Here is a 24,155-nt window from a genome sequence, read left to right as displayed (position 1 = left end):
AAAATGGATTCCCTTTCCGTGCGTCGTTCACCCGAGAGTCTCCAAATTGCCAAATCGATTCTTCTGACGTAGAAAAGGTAATGCAAAAAAACTACAAATTGATAAAAAAAAAAAAAAAAAAAAATCTTAAATTTAATATCAATTAAAGAAACGAGGATTCAATCCTGTGCAGACTGATTGTCTTTCGTTTGAAGAAAAGGATTGAAGCTCCCCAATTTTGAATTAATTTTTCGTTCTTGTGACGCACGCAAATTTGTCTCTCCTTCTCCATGTTCACATCTGTTCCACTTTTGAAAATGAAAAAAAAGATTCAATCTGGTTTTTGTGGACTTTTGAAGCCAACAGCAAACAAAAACTGCGTCTCCCAAATCCCCCAGCTGTTTGGAGGATGATTTTGCTAGTTCAGGTCACGATCAAAAACCAGAAATCTGACTTCTTTTGCGTAACCGACCAGGTGACACCTCTTGGTGGGGGACCCGATTAAGGGGTTGGCAAAAAAGAGACAACTTTCGACGACTTCTAAAGAGATGCCCGATCGAAAGGAAGGAAACCCGTTGAAACTTGAGTGATAATCCGAGGGTAAACGTGATCGTTTTGTAGAATCACCACTAATCCAACAAAATGCCGGCGTCGTTTTTGAGGGACCGCTCCAAAACCAGTTGTCGGATGTTTTGTGCGAGAAAGCTGACCGTTAAACGGTTGACGGATATATCACCATGCGGATCTGTTTGGGGGGTTTTGTAATTTTTTATAATTTATATACTTTTATTGGTACAAATCATTTTCACTTTGAAAAAAACTTTTAAAATGTTCTATTTTTTTTTTTTTTTTGTTCAAATTGCAAATCGGTGCATGCAATGCTAAAGGTCAAATGTTTCTCAATCAAGCAATAAATTTGTTCCATTAGCCAATAAAAGGTGTTGAAATTGGTAGGAAAAAAGAAACAACCACCAAAAAACCACCCTCCAGACCGTGTTCCCGAACCTCATCTTTTATTTCAGCGCTCGAAAGAGAGAACTAGTTTAATAGATTATTTTATGATGAAGCATAAATTTTGCCGGCAGGATGACATAATGAGAAAGACTTTGGCGAAAAGCGACGAACTCGGTCACTCATCCACGATTCATTTTGAAGAAAAAAAAGTTGTGACATTTGTTGAAAAATCAAACGTTTGTCGACAGGTTTATCTTTTTGTTTCAAAAGTCACAAGAAATTTTATCAGTTGGGGATAATTAGTGTCTCGTGTTATGATTTACTGACCCGTCATTTATTATTCAACAAAGCATTAATATTTATATTTCAAGGACGAAAAAACGTTCGTCGCCTACTGATTCCACAAACTTCCAAATGTTGTTATTTTGGAAGGCATTAGATTTATATTTTTAAACCAACCAGAAAAAAAATTCAAGAACATCTCCCCATTTTGAGAGCAGGTCACGAAACATTTCTTCATTTTTGGGAAGAACCAAAAACAGCAAACCTGTTTCAAAAAATAACCGAAAACGTGCCCGTGATTAGGTCCGAGTTTCAAAATCCAGTCATTCAGAATGGAAGGAGAGAGGTCTTCGAAGAGGTGAATCAGATCCAGAAAGCTGGCCTGTTATGCAAATTGGAAATCTTTTGCGTGTGTGCGCTATAACTTTTTTTTTCCTGCAAAATGGTCATTTTTCAAGAAAGAGAAATAAACTGGACTAAGTGCACAAAAAGACTCGCTAGTTAAACAGTTTTGATGAGAACTAACAGAAAACCACGATTCTTGACTGTTTTAGGATTTGGTCATATATTTTTAGTTTTTAGAGGCAGTTTGTGTAGATTTTGCTCGGTTTGTTATAGAGGTCGTATCGAGGTGCTCCGATTTGGATGAAACTTTCAGCGTTTGTTTGTCTATACTATCTATAACTCATGCCAAATATCAGCACTCTACGACAAAGGAAGTGGGGTAAAACGAGCATTGAAGTTTGAGGTCCAAAAATAATAAAAAATCGTAAAATTGCTTAAATTTTCGTAAAACTCAATTCCATTTCTATTAAATGCATTTGAAAATGTATCAAGTAGGCGAATACCAGTTTCACCCCGAATCCAACAATTTGTTCAAAAATATTTTAATTCATTCTAAATGGCATTTTTTCCGATCAAATTTACAACTCCAATAAGGCTTCTTCCATAAAGTATGTCACGCCAATCTCGGATGTTAATGGCACATTGTGAAAGGCATATAGCATTGCATAGCATTGGTGTCTACCCGTAGCTGCTACTTCGTTATTGACCAGGACCCCCAAACATTGCTCCGCGGACAGAAGGAAAGAAGGAACCAATCATCACCCCTTCGCAATTTTCAAAGGTCCCTGTCGTGCTGATCAATACCGACGCTGGCCACGACCAGTGGTAAGACACGGGGAAGTGGATGGGAATGTTAGTCCGATACTTGAGTGATGGGACCGCTAAATCGGCTGCGTCTCCGACAAAGTATCACATGAGTTTTGAGGGGTTAGTAAGATGTGTATGAGGTCAGGATTCACTGTGGTAGGTGATGCGACCATAAGCAATTTGTTTATCGGTTGAAATTTTAAAAATCTTAGGCAGCCGGCTGCGGAAAGATAGCTATTTAGGGATTTAAATATAGTATTAATTCAACCGCGATTCTCCAGAAATTCTCCGTCGGCGTGCCTTCCGATCAACGGTGATGTAGGAAGGGCTTAATTTAATAAAATGATTTTATATCATAAGCCTTAAAACATATTCGACGGCGTGCCTTCCGATCATGTATGATATGGAAAGGACTTAATCCAGCAAAACGACTTGATAGTCTCAAAAAAATAGGTAAGTTTTTATAGAAAACTATAAAAAGAGAACAACACAAAAAAACTCATTGGCCAACGAATGCGAGTAAAAAAAACAATGAAAAAAGAAGAAGGTAAAAAAACAGAACTGCGCGTCCCCACAGGCACCGCACTAATGATGCCATTATTTAATTATAATGACCAATCACCCCATGCACTCGAACAGCGACACAAAAGAGACGGAAAATAGCACGAAAAAAACAGGACTGCGCGTCTCCACAGGCAGCGCACTCGTTAATGGCACATTGTGAAAGGCAATGCCTAAACATTTCGAATGCATTTAAGAGAAATGGAATTGATTAAGTTTTACGAAAATGCAAGCAATTTTAATATTTGAACCTCAAACATTAGTGTTCGTTTTACCCCCACTGCCGGACTGAGCCCAAATCCCATTTCAAGTGAAGAAGCACTTTGGCCACTAAAGTGTTTATTTTCATCATCGTTGACGAGTATAGGCCAAATCCTTGCGCACCAACACTAAGTCGCCAGCCAGCGACAAGTTAAGACGTGTTTTGCTCGTGTTGTTATCTCGCGTGCTTGGAAGTTTTTGACAGATGGAGGTGGAGGAATCCTCCCAGGAGGAAGATTTTCGTCCCGTCCGAGGGAATCGGAAGCGGAAGAAGTCCAGCGAGGTCACTGGAATCGGCATCGAAGGAGAAAAAGTTGAGAAGACCCTGCTCAACAACAACAAGTTCAGCCCGCTAGCGGATAACAAAAACAACAACAATGCCAGCCCAGCAGAAGGAGGGGACGCCCCGGCGGTTCCACCACCCGGCCAGTCGGCAGGTAAACAAAAGCAACCACCTTTGGTGGTGAAGAACACCACGGATTTTTACAAGCTCGTGGCGATAGTGGAAAGTTGTAAATTAGGTTTTAAACCGATTTACAAACTAACCCGATTTGGAACCAAGGTGACCTGCTTCTCTGTCAAAGATTTTGACAAGTTACAAGAGCTACTCAAGAAGAAGAAAGTGGAATTCTACACCCACGATCGGCGGAGCGAACGAAATCATCGGGTGGTTCTTCGTGGTTTTCCTGATGAACTGAAACCGGACGAGGTCAAGTACCTGCTGAAGAAGGATCTCAAGCTGGACGCGCTGGAGGTGCATGCCATCAAGCGGAAGGAAAAGTCCACCGTGGACGAAACTCCGTACATTGTGGTCTTCCCCAAGGGATACACCAATCTGAAGAAGCTTTCTGCAATGAAGGTTGTGGCAAGCACTATCATCCGGTGGGAGGCCTACCGGAACAAGCGGCCGAACGCGACTCAGTGCAGGAACTGCTTGCAGCTGGGTCATGGAACCAGGAACTGTCACCTGAACGGCAGGTGCAACAACTGTGGGGGTCCCCACAAGACGGACGAGTGCAAAGTCCAAGAAACCGAGCCGAAGCGGTGTGCCAACTGCTCTGGAGCCCACGAAGCCACGGACCGCAGCTGCCCTAAGCGTGCGGACTTCATCCGGAGGCGCCAGCAGGCGTCGAAACCGAAACCGCCGGCAAGGAAGGCGGAGAAGCAGAGTCCAGCAGTTCCGGCGTTTACGCCGGCGGAGTTCCCTCCGCTGCCGGGCGCAGTTCCAGACGGAAAATCCAAGGATCGCCCTCGTCCCGCAGGAAGCAGCCAAGGTGGCCCCCGAGACGGTGGAGCCACGGAGAAGGAAGCCGGGGAGGTACTCTACAGTTCGGCTGAGCTGTGGGGGATTTTCTCCGAGTACATCGGCAGGTTCAAGACCTGCAAGACCCGCTTGGACCAAGTAACCCTCGTCAGTTACATGATCTCCAAGTATGGAATTTAAGGAGTTTTTTTTTTGTTATTATATATTGTTTTACTGATCCTCGGTCCCAACCTGGTCACAGCACCTAAAAGGACCTAATAAAAATAAGTTAAGAAAAAAAAATCCTTGCGCATGTTTTGGTATTATCAGCGATTCCACGTCAAACAGAAAGTCTCCATATAAAAGTGCTCCAATCTGGCATGGGAGTTCCTTGGCCAAAATAATAAGACCCGTTTTTTTTGTTTGGCGATTATGGTGCTACTATCCGAAATAGGGTGGTCCAAAAATGGCATTTTTTGTCAATTTTTGTAAAAAGCACATTTTTCAAAAAATCATATCTCCGGAACGGCTATTCCAATTTAGATCGCCATGTTGTAAAAGAAAGGTTATTAGTTGGGCTTTTGTGGAAAAAGTGCTTATTTCTGAAAATATGTTTCCCTGGTTCCTTGTAATATTTAACATAACATATCCAAAAATTGCATTTTCCATAAACACGATGTGAAGATATGATTTTTTGAACATAAAAACTGTTACGGTACTCACACATACTGCATTCTTTAGAGAAAAGCCACTCGGCCCTGTCTCAATATTTTTGAAAAATTTAAGGTGCACGAGTTTCTGGGGACCCCAGTCGAGCCTGCGCAGCCATTTTTGTCAATATTTGTCGTTACACTAACCCGAAGCCCTTCAATAGAATTCTTGTAAAAACCATGAGTCTTCCTAACAAACATTGTGTTTGTACAACCAACGCAGATGCACGACATTTCAGTTAGGCTATTATGTATAAATAAAAGGTCACATTTGCCCCAAACGTTAGAATTCCTTTTAATATTTGAAAATAAGACAAAAAATAATTGAATTTATGAGAGGTTCTATTGAGGATGACACTACTCCAAACTGACTTCAAGTCCTCCTAACTATTTCCTGTTGTAATAAAACGCTCAAACCCTGGCCAGTTTCTTCACTTCAAAGGTCACCAATGCCATTCAGTCTATGGTGCGTCCCGTAAAATGTTTAGGTGGTGGTAAGGAAATTTATATCATCTGGGAAGTCGAAGTCTACGTTCGATAAATCTCCGCGGATTCACGACCGGTTCTGATTGGATTCTGTTTTTTTTTCCTCGCTGAAGAACCATTCTAAAAATCATCCCCGCGCACAACTTAGACCGACAGATTTGCTTGCAGAAAATCTATAATATTTGTTCCCGCCAAACTCTATAAAAGTCAACCATGGCTCATCAAATTTCGAAAAAGGTAAAAATAAAACAAAAGTAAATTAAAACCAAAAGAAACAATTAAAGATAAAATTCGCTGAAATAACAATTTAAAATAAAAAGCTTCAAAATGAGAGATCTCAAATAGATGGGTAACCGAGGGATGAACTCGGAAAAATTGAAGACTTCTCTCAGTTCTCACGCGTTTGCATTTACGGTGGCCTATTTCGAGCTTGATCACACATCAGTAAATCGACTCTGTTGTGCTATCATGTCGTACGTTGCATTTTGACGTTCCAAGAAAATCGCGTTTCAATGTGTAACAATGCACGCAATGTAAACAATAACAAACACGTATTGTTTGGTGGACCATTCTGTGCATTGTCCCGAAGTTTGGTTGAGTTTGGCTGCCGGAGTCCCGAGTTATAATTATAACTGTTTACGCTAGTCGAGCTCGTCCTTGTGACAAACGCGTTCTGACCTGAAATCCCTTTGGTAAATAGTCGCACTTATATCAATTTTCAGGCTGTGTCAAGATAGCACGACAAGATTGAAACTTCTTTCATATGAAAAGTGACAAAAATCCGCGGAGCATTTTTGGTTTTCATTGAGCTGCACAAAATGGCGTTCTTAACTCAATTTGGCCCAATATGCAAGTACGACAAGTTAGCACGACGGCGACGAAATGCTTCTTTTTTGTTCGCGGGTTTTTAACCGTTTTTTGAAGTTGTTAAGTTAAACCCGAATTTTGACTAATTGATCTGGCGGCGAATGTTTCGGCAAATATTTGCATATATATCTCAAATGTTTGCCTAATCGGACACCTGTTGGATGACCTTTTTTTCTTCTTGGCAAAGTGTTTCACCCATTGAGATTTAGAAGGAATAAAAAAAGTTATGCAAACAGAGAAACTTATTTGGCTTCGATTGTTTAGTTTTTGTGGAGATTTCATGGGAAATTTAATTTCTCTTTGCTGGTAATTCAAATGCAGAGCGAACTCGTTTGTTTACTGTCGTAAATCGTCAAAAAAAAGTCAGAGGTTGGTGTTAGCACACACTTAATTTTATTTCAAATCAGGGCATTAAAATATCCATTTTCATCTATTATCAAAACAAATTTGAAGACATTTGGTTGTATCATTGCCGAGATATAGCTATTTGAAGTTAGCAGTTTAAAAAACGGGTGCCACGATATCTCAACACTGCCTCGACCAAATTGGCTCAAAATTTAGGCGAATACACGCTAAACCAGTCCTGTGTGCATGACGAAGGCCGATTTTCAAAAAACTTATTTAAAAAAAAGATTAAAATATTTTTGTGTTTTTCATATAAAAAATCGTCAGTTCTTGATTTTTGTATTTTTAAAAAAGCAAAATTTTAAAATCGGGCTTCTTCATGCACACAGGTTAAGTCTTGAGAGTCTTCACCCCGAATTTCAGCCATTTTGGTCCATTCCTTCTCGAGATATCGTGGCACCCGTAAATCAACTCGGAGTTTTGAAAAAAAAACGCTCAGACAGTTTGACAGTCCGCTTTGCGCACGGCAAAATGTTGATCTTAAAATCGTCTCTAACTCAGTTTAATCATGTAATATCTTCATGAAACTTTCAGGGGTGATTGAAAATCATCTTTCTAGTGGATTCAGTAAATTTTGTGTTATATGAAATTTTGTGATTTTCTACATGTATGTAACCCCTTAAACTGAATTAGCAAATCTGACAGCTAGAGATTGTTAAATATTCGAAAATGTAAAATTTTACAAAAAATCTTCCTTTTTTGTTACTTAAATGCAGGGTTACCAGGTTAAAATTTGGAAAATCTGGCAAAGTATCTATCAAAAATCTGGAAAAATCTGGCAGACGAAAATCTTACAAATCTCAATGGTGATGATGGGGAAGGATATAAATGAATTAAATTTTTTGTAGAATTCCGATGTTTTAACTGTTTTTAAGGCCTAAAAAAGGTAGAATATATTTTAATTTAAGAAAAACACATTTTAATATTTTTGATTTTCAATTAAAATATTTCATTTTTATCAAAAAGTTGTACAAAATGGGCATAAAGTAAAAAATCTGGCAAAATCTGTCAATATCTGGATGAATCTTTATTCTGGCTGACACTTGAAAAATCTGGCACACCCAGATTTATCTGGCAACCTGGCAACTCTGTTCAAATGTAAAAAAATGATGGCACATGTAATTTTATGGAAAATTTAATGTACTTTTCGAATTTGCAATAACCCAGAAGGGTATTTTTTCATTTAGAACCAAATTTTTGATTTGAAGATTTCAGGTTTTTTTATGTGCAGGGTTAATTTGACATCCTAGACCCACCTTCATTCATACTTATCGACTAAGAATCAAATTCTGAACAAATGTCTGTGCGTGTGTGGGGGTGTCACTCGGTTCACTGTCAGGTCCTACCTCGGGTCCTACAGCTCGTATTGAAAATTTCACAGTTTCGTTTAGTCGTTTAAAAGTTTGAAAAAGCTATTTAGACGACTACAAAAAGGGTGATTTTCAACATAACCTCAAATGGCCGGGTCCGTTCGTCACGAAAAAGCCGTGTAAAGGGATGCCATTTTCTTAAAAAGCGGTGTCTGTATACACTGAAAACCCAACCATGGTAGTTGCTACCATATTGTAGGGTTAAATTGAGAACACGCACCGACGTATTTTTGCTAAAAACATTCCGTGCTTGGATTGACTGATTAACGCAGTCAGTTTTACTATGTCGAGAGCGGTATGGTAATTTTAACCCTCGATTATGGAGAGAATGATAATGATTTCGTATTTGTTACCATGCAATTTTGTGGAAGCATGGTACATTTTACCATATTTGCGTTTACTTTCCCCAAAAGCCACAGTTAATTTAATAAGCAGCATTTTTAGCAAATTTTCTTAAAACTACCATGGTCGGGCTTTCAGTGTATTCTTGACAAAATGTCTGTAGGTAGTTTGATTTTTTTTTAATTCATAACATATTTTTATTGGGATATATTAAGTGCTGCGATCACTTTAGGGGGCTATTGGGTTCACTTTATAAATTAGAGGAAGGCACCAACCACCTAAAGGTGGATCAGGTAAAGTTTTTTTTTTAATTTTTCGATTTGTTTTGGGGAACAAAATAGTGTCCATGGACAAAGTTCAATCTATGAATTTTTTCAAATACCTAAAAAGTTCTGTACAATTTTTGATTTTGGACTTTCAAAATCGGACAAATTAGTTGCTGGGCCTTGCATGTGTCATCAAACTAGACTTAATTTTTCAAAAGAAGAAGATTGTTAACTGCCAAAAAATGAAACATTTATTAAATCCGTATTAACTTTTCAATAGAGCGAATCCGAAGATGTAAACAAGCAGCCTATCTCTTTCTTACTATTATTATTAGTTTTATTAAAGACACTTTACCATTGCAATGGCATTCGTGTCGTATTTTTGAATATACAGAATTCTAATTCGGTTTCTAAATCTGTTCTTTAAGCTTTGTAAGAGTAAGAAATTTTATAACATTTTTTTCATTCTCGTTGAAGTTTGCTAAAATTGTCTCTAATGTCCCTCTAATACCACATGTGATCCTTTCGTTGCTGAAGGCGCGGCAATCCAAGAGTATATGCTTTGTAGTAATTCGCACACCACATTGGGTGCAGATTGGGGGTGGGCTCCGTTCCAGCAGGTAAGAGTGCGTGAGTCGAGTGTGTCCTATGCGCAGCCGCGTGAGTAGACGTTGTTCAGATGCGCAGTTTCTGTCGTTGTACTTCCCTGGGTTGGATTTAATTTGTCTCAACTGTGACAGAGAACCGTGCCACTGCCTTGCCCAAGCATTCCAAATTTCCACCCCAATAGCACGCTTTACGTCTTGGAATGGAATTGGAATAGCTTTAGGGTTGGTTTTTCTTCCTCGGTTTGCTAGTTGATCTGCTTTTTCGTTTCCTGCGATGCCAGCATGACCTGGGATCCAGCAAAATGTCACTTTCCTTGTCTCTGCCAAATGTTCTGCTTGCTGCACCCACGGATGCTTGGATTTTCCATGTCGCAACGCCTCGATGCAGCTGGCCGAGTCTGTGAGAATGATTGCGTGTTCTTCCGTATGGATTCCTTCCACTGCAGTCTTCAGGGCGAAAGCTTCTGCTGAAAATATACTACACTCTCCTGGCAAAGATAGACTTATGTTGATGTCACCGTCTACTACACCCACACCAACTTCTTTGCCATCCTTTGATCCGTCGGTGAAAATTTGCCTGTGGTTTGTATATCGCTCAGACAGCAACTGTTTTAGTCGAGGCAGGACGATTTCCTTACTAGTTCCAGCATGGGTGGTTTTCTCCAGTGTATCATCCGTGTGCGGCGCCTTGCTGTGCCACTTCCTGTCAGCCGTTCGATCTAAAACGCATACATCAGGTATCCTAGAGCCCGTTTCATCTTCGAACAGGGTGGCTGCTCGTTTGACAACCGGAAGGCAGTATGTTTTGTTGTCCTTTTCTACAAGACGGGCTGAAAGTTGAGCTAGTCGCTGAACCACTTGGAGTCGGAAGGGTAGTTGTCCTGCTTCTGCCATGACTGACTGGGTCGGGCTAGTACAGAATGCTCCTGATGCTAATCGAATCATTGTGTTGTAGGTGGGTCCCAAAATACGATCCATGTTGTCGATGTTAGAGGTTGTTAGACCCAATCCAAAAAGCAGCTTCGACGTGACTAGTGCCGAGCCGACTTTAAGCAGTGTATTCCGGTGGCTTCTTTTGATTCGGTTTCCTAAAACTCGGATGACATTCAATCGGCTGACACAGCTTTCCTTCACCCCGTAAAAATGTTGGAGAAAATTCAATTTGGAATCCACCAAAACTCCAAGAATTTTGATTTTCCTAACACGAGGAATTGGCACCTTGTCGATCGTGATCGCTCGCCCTCGTTTCCGGTGTTTTATTTTACAGATGTGCAAAAGTTTTGATTTGGATGGAGCGATTGTGAAACCTACGCTGGCTGTCCAGTCTGCTACTGCGGTAACGGCTACTCGTAGATGCTGACGAACTCGGGTTGGACAGGTTCCTCTGGATACTAGGATCACATCGTCTGCGTATAGCAGGGTGTGAACTTCCGATGGTACTTTTTCGAAAATTGGTTGAACAGCCGTTAGAAAGAGGGTTACCGACAAGATGGAACCCTGCGCCACTCCATTTTCAGCTATTTTGATGTCGGACTGCGTTCCGTTTGCTACCACCTGGAAGGATCTGTTTTGGAGAAAACTTGTAATAATATTCAACATTCGTCCTGTTATTTTCCATTTGATAAGCGTGTTTATTATGGCGGGCCTCCAGGTCGTATCGTAAGCTCTCGATATGTCCAGTGAAACAATTTCGGTGTGGAAGTTATCATCGCATGATAATAGCGACTCTAGATGTGCGAGGTGTGTGTCGACACCTTTACCAGCACGGAAGGCGTGTTGGCGATGGTCCAATCTTCCGGTTGATTCTAATTCGGTTACTAAGCGTCGATTAATCATTCTTTCGAACACTTTACCAACACAACTTAGCAGAGTAATCGGTCGATATCCCTCCGGTTTACTGCGGTCTCCGTTTGGCTTTGGGATGGGTATTACGATGCCTAACTTCCATTCGTATGGGAATTCTCCATTCTTCCATAAGTTGTTGTAGAGCTCTAGGAGAGCGATTTTGCAGCTGAGCGGCAGGTGTTGTAGTAGCTGATATCCCACGTTGTCGATCCCAGTCGAATTGCCTCCACGCCGAGCAAGGGCCCACAAAAGCTCATCCAGACTGAAGTCTGTATTATACTGTTTGAAGAGATTTTCTCGCGACGACTTGGAGTATCTGCCTTTGGCGTGGACGTTCTTTTTCCGGAATTTTTCGCTGTAGTTACTGTCAGATGATTTTCTGTAGAATTCTTCCGCAAGTGCGTTTGAAACCAATTTGCCATCATTGCTAACTCCGTTAGGAAGGTTAAGTGTTATCGCATTCGACTGTCTCTTCCCTTGAAGACTGTTGACTCGCTTCCACACTTCGCTGCAAGATGTTTCTGGGTTAATTCCGAGTACGAATTCTTCCCAACTGGATTGTTTCGCTTGATTGATGATTTTACGAGCATGTGACCGGGCTTCATGGAATTTGTTGAGTGCATCCGGTTTGCGCGGGTCGTCGTCTTTGAGCCTTCGCAGAGTGCGGAGGCATTTTCGACGCATCTTCACAGCGCTTTCAACTTCCGGGTTCCACCAACAAACTGCTTTACGTCCAGGTCTTCCACTAGTTTTCGGCACGCTGGCTTCGGCAGCGGTTATGATTCTAGTTGTAAAATCGTCAATGGTCAGCCCCTGACCAGGTCGAATGCTACAACTCGTCATTCCCTCGAACCGTTCCCAGTTGGCTCTTTCGTAAATCCATCTAGCGCGTTTTGGTGTTTCGTTAGTAGATCCAGGGTAGTCGATCAAAATCGGAAAATGATCACTGTTTGCACAGTCTGGGACAGTTTTCCACAGGAACTTGTGTGCCACCGATGCAGTACACAAAGATACATCTAGTGCTTGAGTCGCGCCTGTTGCAGGATCAAGCCGGGTGTGGGAGCCGTTATTGAGGACTACCATGTTGCGTAGAACAACTTGTTCTAGTATCGAATTTCCTCTTTTGCGTGCTTCACTTCCTTTTGGTGACGCTCTGCTTCCCCAGGCCTCATGGTGTGCGTTCAGATCGCCTAGTACGAGGACAGGTTCCGGTAGCTCATCTAACAGGTCCGAGAGATTTTGGACAGCATCTTTATCTAATGGTGGTAAGTATACAGAAACAACTGTGATCTTTGAAGGGAAGTGCATCTGAACCGCAACAGCTTGGATTTTTGTTCGAAGTTGAAGTCTTTCAAATGGAATTCCGTTTTTCACTACTATACCGGCACCCTGTCTGCCGTGTGGTGAGCACGGTCCAAGCAGAAGGCTGTAGTCTCTGCCGAAGTAATTGAGCGGGAACTTGAACTCTCGAGCATTGGTTTCCTGCAGACACACCACCAACGGTTGGAAGTTGGCCAGCAGCATCTGCAGATCACTTCGGTGAGATTGGATACCACACATATTCCATTGAAGTGCAAAGGTTGTCGATGCTGTTGGTGTTGGTTCCTCGTCATCAGAGTTCGTGGATACTGCAGGTGAAGAAGGTTCTGTGTACAGGGTCGATTGAACATCGTAAGAGCAGTTGGTACTTGCCTGCTCGGAGTTCAGGCCCCCTGCACCAGCTGCCGCCTCAAGCTCATCAGCGGATACTGGAACGTTCGAGGTCAGGGCTGGTGCAGGGAAAGTCTTTGCTCTTAGCTGGGTTGTTGATGCATCTTGTAGGCAGGAGAATGAGCAATCTGTGGATTTGTAGATTTCTGGGTACGGGATTTGTTGTTCATTGTAAGAGCATTTGGTACTTGCCTGGAGGGAGCTCGGCCTCCCTGCACCAGCTGCCGCCCCAAGCTCATCAGCAGATGCTGGAACGTTTGAGGTCAGGGCTGGTGCAAGGAAAGTCTTTGCTCTTTTCAGCTGCTTTGTTTGCGTTGGTGTTTTTCTGCAGGTTGTACATGGCACGATTTTATCTCGAGAGGATGATGGACGAGACAAACATTCGAGATAAAAGTTGCATTCAGCGAATCGGATTTCGGAGATATTTTCGTTTTCCTTAGCATTGGGAGATTTGTTGGTAGAGATCAAAGTTTCGTCGGTCGAGGCCGACTTGGAGGAGTGTCGAGGTTTGGATGGCTGTAGGTTTAAAGCTTCTGTTCTAAGAGTTACGGCCGGATTCCAGGAGGACATTGGGAATGTAAGGCACTCGTTACTGGCCCCATGCCCGTCCCCCCAGACATCCACTCCCACTAGAGGGAGGGGGGAGGTTACTACACGCTCTCCCTCCCCTCGCCGTTTGTCACTTTCGGGTTCGTTGTGTCTTTTGGGGTTGCAGGTATTTTTGGGTTTTGTTGTCTTATTGGTTGTTGGATGCATTGTTAAGGTCGTCTTGTTCCATTTCCATGCGATTTTCCGCATCGAGGGTGAAGTCGTCAGAATCGATGTCGTATTGAAGTTGCTCGTACATGTTGGGATCGATGATAATTTGCTTGCTTCCGGATGGAGTAGATCCTGGGGATCCTGGTGGGGAAATCGAATAATCAAGGGTTCTTTTTTGCTGTTTTGTTGAAGTTTTGCTGTTGTTGTTGAGTTTTTCTTTTGGGGTTTTTGGGTTGACGTTGGTGTCAATTGGATGTTGATTTGATGTCGATATGCGCTTTAGGTAGGCCTTCTTGAGTTTTTCGTGTGCAGCTTTCAACGACTCAAAGTTTGCAAGGGCAGCTTTGAATTGTTCCATTTCAGCTCGAAGTTTTTTAATTTCGGCATCCTTAGTAGACTCCTTTCGTGCAGCTTCCAGTCGTCCCTGGACCTTGCTGGCGTACGACCCAACGTTGTTGGCTGTTTCGTATTCAGCCTTTGCTTCTTCATATGTGCAATCCCGGTCGGTTTTGATGATGAGAATAGAGTTCTCCATCTTAAACACAGGACAATTCATGCTTGATGGTTGGTGGGCTTGCTTGCAGTTTTTGCAGTATGGTGTCGCGTTGCAGGGTCCTGGTGAGTTTTCGTGGGTCTTAGAACAGTTTGGGCACGTTGTAGCGTTGGTACATCTTGCTTTTGTGTGCCCATAATCATAACAATTAAAGCACAACATCGGCCGGGGATAATAACGTTTAGTTTCGACCCTCAGCAGTCCAAAAAATATGTATTTTGGTAGAACAGTGCCGGCCAGAGTCAGGATCAGTGTTGGTGTGTTTATCCTCTTTCCTTCAGTGAGTCTTGTTATTCTTCTTATTTCCGTTACTCCTTGGGGTTCCAGCTCCTTCAAGATTATTGCCTCGTCCAGCTCAATCGTGTCGTAAGATTTCACTACACATTTTATGAAGTTTCGCGTTGGGTGCGGGATAATCTTAATCGGTGTGTCGTCGATCAGTTTTGTAAGTTGTTGTAATTTCACAAATTGGCTGTGCTGACGTACTTTGAGCACGTAATGCTCACCTCGTGCTTCTGTGTTGGCTGATTCGATCTTACCGACCGCCTGTTCAATGGACTTCGCTATTATGAATGGGTTCTTTGGCAGCTTCTTTGAGTCGTCAGCATGTTTCAGCTGGAGGATTTCAATCTTGCCGTATAATCCGTTCGGATCCATCCAACTCGGAACTGTTTGATTGTTACGGTCTCGTTCATTGTAGCGTCTTGACAGCACGTCCGAAGACGTGTCTGCCGACGAGGCCATGGTGGCCTGCCGGGTAGAGGTCTAATCGATCAGAACAGATTTGTTTATTATCCGTGCAGTGACAAATCGATGTTGCGTTATTGTCGAAACAAACAACGTCTACGCTTTAACCTCAGTACTAGTAGAGCTAAGCGTTGAAGGTCCAGCGACTACTAGGGACGGTTTATCCTGGCTGCTGGTACCTGCCCAACGCGTCCAAAGGTCCAGGCGGGTCCAAGAATACCTTAGATGAGCAGCAAAAATGTCTCCACCAGATGGGAAACAGGCCTCACTTCGGGAGACGAAGGGGTTAGTTCGGGTGAAGAACCTCGATCGACCAGCCTCTGGCTTGTAGCCGGTTTGTGTTTACTTGCTTGCGTTGCAAGTATAACAAAGGAGGCACTCACTCTCTCCACGAATCTCACTTATTATAGCACACGGTTTATTTACACTTTAACTTGGTGAAGTAGCGTCCGCAGAAATAAATTGCTGATTTTCAGTCCAATAAGGCTATTACGGGCGAAATTCCGTGTCACAACTATTCCAGTGATATTCACAGAACTAAAGAACCACTTTAAAGCACTCGTGGGTTGAAATACAACTTGATCAAGCGGTTAGAAACTTCGCGATTGATAACGTGACCTATCCGATCGGTTTGCTATAAAGCGATGATCTCTTTCTTACTGTTACTGTTACTCTTTGAAAAAAATATTTCCATTTCGTTATCTAGACCTATATCTGAAAAAAAAAGTCAAAAAATATTATTTAAATTATTTCTTAATTTAATCGGGCAAGAAAAAAAAAACATATAGAAATCTGATGAGGTATTTACCACTTTCTTGGTGTTCAAGATTAGCAATTAAGAAGGTCTAATTTGTAATCGTGCTTTTAAAAAAACTAACTGAAGCACGACCAACCCGTGGTATGCCTGGAAAGATAAGAAAATTTCACTTGGCAATTTAAAAAAATAAAGCGTTTGCTGAAAATATACATGTTCCCATCTACAGTCTAGACTCAAATACCCGAAGCCTAGACAATCAAAATGAAGACGATTAGCGAACTTAGCGTTCAGGCTCATCATTCCGTTTCATCAACTCCAACGACTTTTTCAGCCACGTGGACTACGCTCTGACGCCAACCTCACTTTAGAGATTAGAAACTAATAAAACGATAAAATTCCTGAATAATGAAAAGCCGAAAACACGCGATAGCTCCACTCGATCTGATTTGAGTAAGGCTGTGCAAATAAAAGCAGTCCTTAAACTAGTTAGTCTCTAAAATAAACTCATATTCCTAAACAAACCGTCAAATAAAGGGAGTCCTTGATGCCGTCGACGACGGTGCCATCCTCACTCGACTTTGAAAGGCGGTTTAGGAGGCGTCGTTTTGTTATTGAAATTAACCTGCCGCCGCGGCATTATTCTAACAAAACTCTCTAGATATATTCTACTCGAGGGTTGTTTTTTTTTATAAATTGCTCAACTTGGCGCGGAACTGGTTTGTTGGCGGGCGCGATTTCGAAAGACTTGACAAAATTGTTGATCATCATCTCCTTCGCGGCTTCCATAAAGGTTAGCATCTTTTTGATGCATGTTTATTTTGTTGGGAGGAACACTTCCCGAGGTTTAACCCGAATAATTGATACTTCCTAGCAAATTAAATTCACAATACACAATAAACAAATTGACAGGCTTTCAACAGGGAACAAAAAAGGTGCCGAAAGGCAAACACAAATCACTTAAGGTGTGAACGCGTGCCGTGCATAATTATATGCCACCTATTCTTCTTCTTATTTTTTTTTTTGTTCAGGTTGATGAATGGCTTCGGTGATCAATCATGAACCTATTCAGAGGGTAGCCAACCCCCCGTTGATGATCTGTCATTGACCCTAGCAGCGATCGAGTCCGGAGCTGTGTCCCAAATTATTCAGATTAAAAATAATAATTCTTCTTAAATGGCTTCGTTTCTTTTTTTTAATAAAAGCTACATGTTTTCTTTGTTTTTGTGGATATCGTTGAAAATTTCAGGAGTTGTTATGATTGACCAGCGCCATTCCACAGCACTGTAGCTTGGGTGGTACGTCGACAAGTACCGTAAAACGGGGTGACTTTGATAGGTTTGCGATTTTTCCGCAAAATGAAGAGTACAATTAAAATACGTAAGGAATGGTTTAGAAACATACTGACCGTGGTAGAGAAGTGTTCAAAGTACCTCAAGAAGAACTTTTCATAAAATGTTGACAAGTTTTAAAAGTTAGTTAACTATAGTTAAGAAAATGTTGATGAAAGTCATTATTTTAAGCTTCTCAAAGTGTCATGATTTTCTCAATGAACATTATTTTTAATCGGAAAACGGAATGCATTTTTGGATTCTTTGGACAATTTTCTACTAGGAGAAGGTTTAAAAAGTTTGTAAATAATAAATAATATGTGTTTTTGACACAATTAAAAAACATCTTCAAATTTATAGGCAATTTCAATTGAACAAATTCCATGTAAAATGTGAAATTTTTTTATTTGTGCTTCGAATTCAGTATAAAATGCAATATAAATCAATAATTTTATAAACAAAACTAGTTTTAACAAATTTCAGGCAAAATTCTGACATTTTAACAATTTCATCTAAAATTTATATGTATTTTGACTATCAAAGTCACCCCGGAATTATAACTAAGAATTTTGAACTCAACTATTTTTTCCGAAATAGTGCATGGACTTTGTGTGGCCTACCCCAGTACATGTTTTAAAAATCATAATTTTGAGAAATACCTTACCTGTTGGAAAATATTCTAAAAACAAATTGAAATCCTATCAAAGTCACCCCGGTTTACGGTAGATATGTAGAGAACATTTTTAACAGGGTAACATTTTGATAAATTTTCATAAAAAAGAGAAATGGAAACTTCAATGGCAGGCCTCTACAGTACTTCCAGCTTGGTTGTTGAACTAACTTCCACTAAAAGTTAAAAAGATGCATAAGTTTTGTAAACAAATGCTTCATTGATTATCAGATATTGGTGAAATATGTTGCATCATGGCACATCCCTGAAAAATCCAACAAAAATGGTCACTGTCCATATACATAATCTAAAATTAAGTTCGAGATGTAAAAATAAACCTCACCTTAAATTCACATGCAAAATCCGTAAACCAAAACACCCAAGCCTAAAATTATTACGTTACCCGGTCGATTCCAATTATCTTCCCAACCAACGGTTATTTTGTGCCCATTTTTTGGCAGCTTTACGATCGATGCCATAATTTATAGCAAGAAGCCAAGTTTGCCAATGTTCTAGAGCACACACACAACTCCGCGGTGGTGTGATCCTGATTCGGCGGGCCGTGATTGATGGCAGTCACCCGAACGCGGAACCAGTTTGGGCCGTATTTCTTGGCGGTTATTTTTCGATTTCTTAATCGTTAATTTATGGTGATTGTTTTGATTCGGGATCGATTTTGAGAAGGGGTATTTTCAGGTAGTTCTAATTAAGTCGCATGCGTCACTGTAACAGCTTCTGGGTCCGGGTTGCTTGTTTGAAAATAACCTGATAGAAGGGGGTTCAAAATTTACCAATAGTTGGACAGATTTCTCACCACAATTTTAAAAGACAGAAAACACTAAATGGATAGGTTGCACCTTTTAGTTTGGTCGGAAATTGAATCGTTAGTCAGTATAATCGACCCTCGTCATCAGTCCAAGAAGGCGTGTGCTTTTTTATTTTATTGCCAAATGTTGAAAATTTATGGACGAGTTTGCTTTAAAAAAGGTGCCTGCTGGGATTTTGATTATTCTTTGGCGAATAGCCATCTTTATTGGTTTTTTGGGTGAAAATTTGAACGATTGCATACCAAATAAAATTTCCAAAGCTTTCAAAGACTCAAAAAAAAGAGAATTGTGACAACATTCGAGAGTACACCACAACGCACATTCAATTGGGTACTAAAGTCCTATGTCAATTTTTATGTACAACGGTAAAAAACACGATTAAAAACCATTTCTGATCACTTTTTTTCATTTTAATGCAAATTTTTTTTTTTGACAAGACAACATTTTTTCGATGAATCAACTATGATCCCCTTGGAACCCTTGGAACGAGCTGTCAAGTAGGAGCTTTTCTGTCAAGAAGGACCGCGAGGTTAATTTTTCAAAATTGATTTAAAAATCCATTTTAAACTCTTTGTGCTCGTACAAAGGGTCATTGTACTCAGAAAAATAAGCTTTATCGCTGTAAACAACAATATCAGCAATCTAAGCTTCATTTTAGGACCCAATTACACAGAATTTCATAGTTAGATATTGCAAATCAAATTTTTGGCATTTTATAAAAATCGATTTATTTATTCGAACTTTAACAATTTACATTAATGTAGGCGTCAAATCCATAAAAAGTCATGACTTTCTAATACATATTCGAAGCAGCCAGATTTTATAAAACAGTAAGCATAACAAGTACTCTGAAAAACAAAAACATGTTTTATTCGATAACCATAGCCTTTTCAGATATTTGCCTTGAGAAAAATTGTAAAAAATTACATTACCGTAAACTGGGGTCAATCGGGACACATGGGGCGAATTGGGACAGCCGTTTTAACTAAGTTTGAGCACAATATTTTGATTTTCCTGGTTGGTTTCGGTTAGAACAGACTCAGACCAACAAAATGTGTACATCCATTTTCAAATTTAAAAGCTTTAAGTCAGGGGTGCTCAAAGTTTTTGAATGGCGGGCAAAATTTGAAGCTCACATGAGCTTGCGGGCTATTTTTAAATTTAAATCAATAAAAACTAAAAACTAAATATTAGAAAACAAAAAAAAATAAACAGTTTTGTACAAAAAAGCCTCCAATCAATTGGATTTTTTTTATAAAAATCATAAAAACTTTCATAGATTGGTGAAATCACGATTGTTGAAATCGTGATTTCACCAATATAATGTTATTTTTAAAGTTGTATTTAAATTGATTTTTTTAAATTAATTTTTTTAATATATTTCAGAAGGGATGACACAAACTATGTAAAAGTGTGTATTTTTATTTAAATTTTGTGCAATCTTTATTTTAAAAATTTTGCTTAAAGATTTTTCAAAAATTATTGCTCCAATTGGGTCTTAAAATGAAGCTTAGATTGCTGATATTGTTGTTTACAGCGATAAAGCTTATTTTTCTGAGTACAATGACCCTTTGTACGACCACAAAGAGTTTAAAATGGATTTTTAAATCAATTTGGAAAATTTAACCTCGCGGTCCTTCTTGACAGAAAAGTTCCTAGGGAGCGTTCTTTTATTACGTAACGCAGTAGGGGGGGAGGGGGGTTGGAGACCGTGTTACGCTTCATACAAAATATTTAAAATTTGTATGGAAATTTTGTTACGAGGGGGGGGGAGGGGGTCTAAAAGTCCGATTTTTCGCGTTACGTAATAAAAGAACGCTCCCCTACTTGACACCTCGTTTCATGGGAACCATAGTTGATCCATCGAAAAAATGTTGTCTTGACATTTTTTTTTTGCATTAAAATTGAAAAAAGGGATTTGAAATGGTTTTTGATCGTGTTTTTTACCGTTGTACATAACAATTGACGTAGGGCTTTAGTACCCAATTTTAATATAATTTCAATAAATGTTTGATGCAAATTTTGACATAATTTACTCTTTTTAACCACATTTAAACCAGTTACGGAACGTGTTAAAATAGGCATAAACGTAACCTTAATTTCCAGGAATTATAAAATCATTTAACGTGAAGAATTCCATCATTGCCATGATGTTTCGTTCAATAATATAAATTTTGCGTCCCTATCAATATTTTGACGAAATTCCTTCTACAAGTTGTTTAGAATAGTGCCCTACACATGCTGATTCCTTTTGGTAACGATTATCCTTGCAAAGTTATGGAAATCGTCATTAATCAATGATTGCCAACTAGGACGTCAGTGATTGTAGCACAACATTATATAAATTTTGAATCACATTTGATTTAGATCGAAAGTTCCTTCAGTGGCTTCAAGAAGGCAATAACCGGCACATGCTGATTCATTTTGATGCAGAATTTCCTAAAATTTAATTCAATACAGTGCATTTTAGAGTGATGATCAATTATCTTTGAAAATGATCAACGGCTTCACCTTAAAGGGCCATTTTACATGATCATCCAAAATGGGTCCGCGGGCCTCAAAAAATGACCTCGCGGGCCACGTTTGGCTCGCGGGCCTTACTTTGGTCACCCCTGCTTTAAGTGTTCTTAAAACTGCTGTCTCTATTCAAACTGTAGTCCCGATTCGCCCCAGATTACGGGATATCAAAATTTTATGAAATTTATGAGAATGAATATAATAAAAAGATTTTTTTTAAGTCTTAATAGACTATGGTCATTCTAGATGTGAGCCGGTAACATGGAGTGAAACATTCCCAGCTGTCATGGAAAACTTCACAGCAGCTTGACAGAAAGTTTAACTCCATGTTGCACTTTTAGTTTCTCGATAAAAGGGAAGGACAAATGTCGACACTGAAAAAAGCCGTTACGAAATTGCGCATAGCTCTATTTAAATTGAATCACCTCTTGTATTTTCAAAGAATTTGTTAGGCTTGCTGTTTAGTACAATCAGATTGCTTCGAACATGTTTTAAAAATGCATGATTTTCTATGGCAGAGGATTTGAATTTTTTTTAATAATCTAGGTAAAATAAAAAGATTTTTTCTTAAATATTTTTTTGTACTTCCAGCTAAGTTTTTGGAATAATTTCAATGAAAGCTATAAATGAGTCTAATTTGGATGGATAGACGCCTTGCAGGATTGTTCGTGTTTCGCGCGTTATTTTTTTCAGTGATTGGTGTTTTTTGTGCTTAAATTAAGATTACCGTCAGTGGGGGTGACATTGGGTCTGGGGGGTGAGATTGGGTCAAAGTGATTTTTTACGGATTTTACAATTTCTCAGGTTCTTCTCAATGAAAATGAATTCTTTTGAAAGGGTTGTGTAGGGGACATCTTAAGATGACTTCGCTGAAAAAATCTCGTTCCTAGAACAAATCCTGTTATTTTGGCAGCTGTCTAAATTTGGGGTACGGTTTTGGCCAAAAATGACCTCTCGAAAAATCATTTTTCTAATAATTTTGTAAGAATTGCTCGAAAACTACCCAAATGTTTGAAAATCTCCACTTCAAACATTGTAGCGTGTCAATACGATTCCCTCGAACAAGAAACACTGTTGCATGACTTGTTTTTACCATATCGTTGTATTTGAGCATCATTTTAGTTTCATTTGACCTAATGTCACCCCCTCTAAGGGGTGAGATTGGGTCAATTTTCAAACAATTGGCATTTAAGGTAGTGTTCATCAAAATCCACCGTATTTTGGGAAAATGTTAGTAAACTATTTAAGAACAAATCTACGTTGAAAGATTTTCAATGTTATTTAAATTGTTTTTGTTATTAAGAAAATACGAGAGGTGTATCGTTTTTTGACCCATAGTCACCCCCACTGACGGTACATTAATTATTTTGTGATTTTAAAGCTCTTCCTATATCATCGTTCATCAGAAGGCACGGCGTCTGGTAAATTGTGCAACTATTTTCAAGGTAAAAACCCCATTTCTATCAAGAAATTAATAGTGTAACATGGAGTTAAACCGACGATACATAATTGATTATTTAAACATTTTTTTAATCGAACGAACGATCAACGAATTTAAAAAAGAAGAAAACAGGACTCCACGTAACCGATTGTAATGAAATCAAAAAAATAACTTAAACGAACTAAACCAGCGGCATGCCTTCCGATCAACGATGATAAAAGAAGGACTTACGAAAAATAAAATATCAAATAAATGGCTCACGTTGCAGAGTAACCACGAGGTCCCGCTACTCACAATCGAATCAAAAAAATCAAAAACGTGCACTAATAGGCTATCCTAAATGTCAGCCTGCCTTTCGATAAACGATTCTATCGAGAAATTGAAAAGAGAGATGTGAGCCGGTAACATGGAGTTAAACTTACGCAACTGTCATGGTTAAGGGCCGGTATGCTCTTCAAAAGAAAGGGGGGTCAAGAAACAGCTTTACGAACGGACGAACAAAAGAGAGGAAACGTTTTCTTGGGGCTTTTCTTCACCCCCTCTAGCTTGCTTTCGCTACCGCTGCTGCCCATTTGAAATTTTTCTTGACCGGCTTCTTCCGAAGTGCATACCTTAGGGACTATCCATAAACCACGTGGACACTTTTTTGGGAATCTAAACCCCCCCCCCCTCCCTTCGTGGACAATTGCCCATACAAAAAAAAATCTTTTTTGTATGGAGCGTGGACAATCGCTTAACCCCCCCCCCCCCCTAAAGTGTCCACGTGGTTTATGGATGGTCCCTTACATAAAGCGGTAAACGCACCTCGGAAGGAACCGGTCAAGAAAAATTTCAAATGGGAAGCAGCGGCAGCGCAAGCAAGACAGAGAGGGTGAAGAAAAGCCCCAAGAAATCGCTCCCTCTTCTTTGTTCTGCTGTTCGTAAAGCTGTTTCTTGACCCCTTTCCTTCCGATCTGCAGACTAGCCTTATCGAGAAATTAAAAAGAGAGATGTGAGCCGGTAACATGGAGTTAAACTTTCGCAACTGTCATGTCATGGTAAACTTTACAGAAGGTTGACAGAAAGTTTAACTCCATGTTGCACTTTTAATTGGGTAGTAAAGCCCTATGTCAATTTTTATGTAAAACGTTAAAAAACACGATTAAAAACCATTTCTGACCACTTTTTTTCATTTTAATGCAATTTTTTTTTGACAAGACAACATTTTTTCGATGGATTAACTATGGTCCCCTTGGAACGAGCTGTCAAGTAGGAGCTTTTCTGTCAAGAAGGACCGCAAAATTGATTTAAAAATCCATTTTAAACTCTTTGTGGTCGTACAAAGGGTCATTGTACTCAGAAAAATAAGCTTTATCGCTGTAAACAATAATATCAGCAATCTAAGCTTCATTTTAGGACCCAATTGCTCAATAAGGAACACATCGTAAAAAAATCAAGAACTTTTTTGCTTTTTTCTACAATGTGTACCTTATGGGCCGGTGTGCTCTTCAAAAGAAAGGGGGTCAAGAAACAGCT

Source organism: Culex pipiens, chromosome 1, assembly GCF_016801865.2.
Source record: "Culex pipiens pallens isolate TS chromosome 1, TS_CPP_V2, whole genome shotgun sequence".
Classification (NCBI taxonomy): Eukaryota; Metazoa; Arthropoda; class Insecta; order Diptera; family Culicidae; genus Culex; species Culex pipiens.
Note: the sequence above shows the minus strand (reverse complement) of the source record.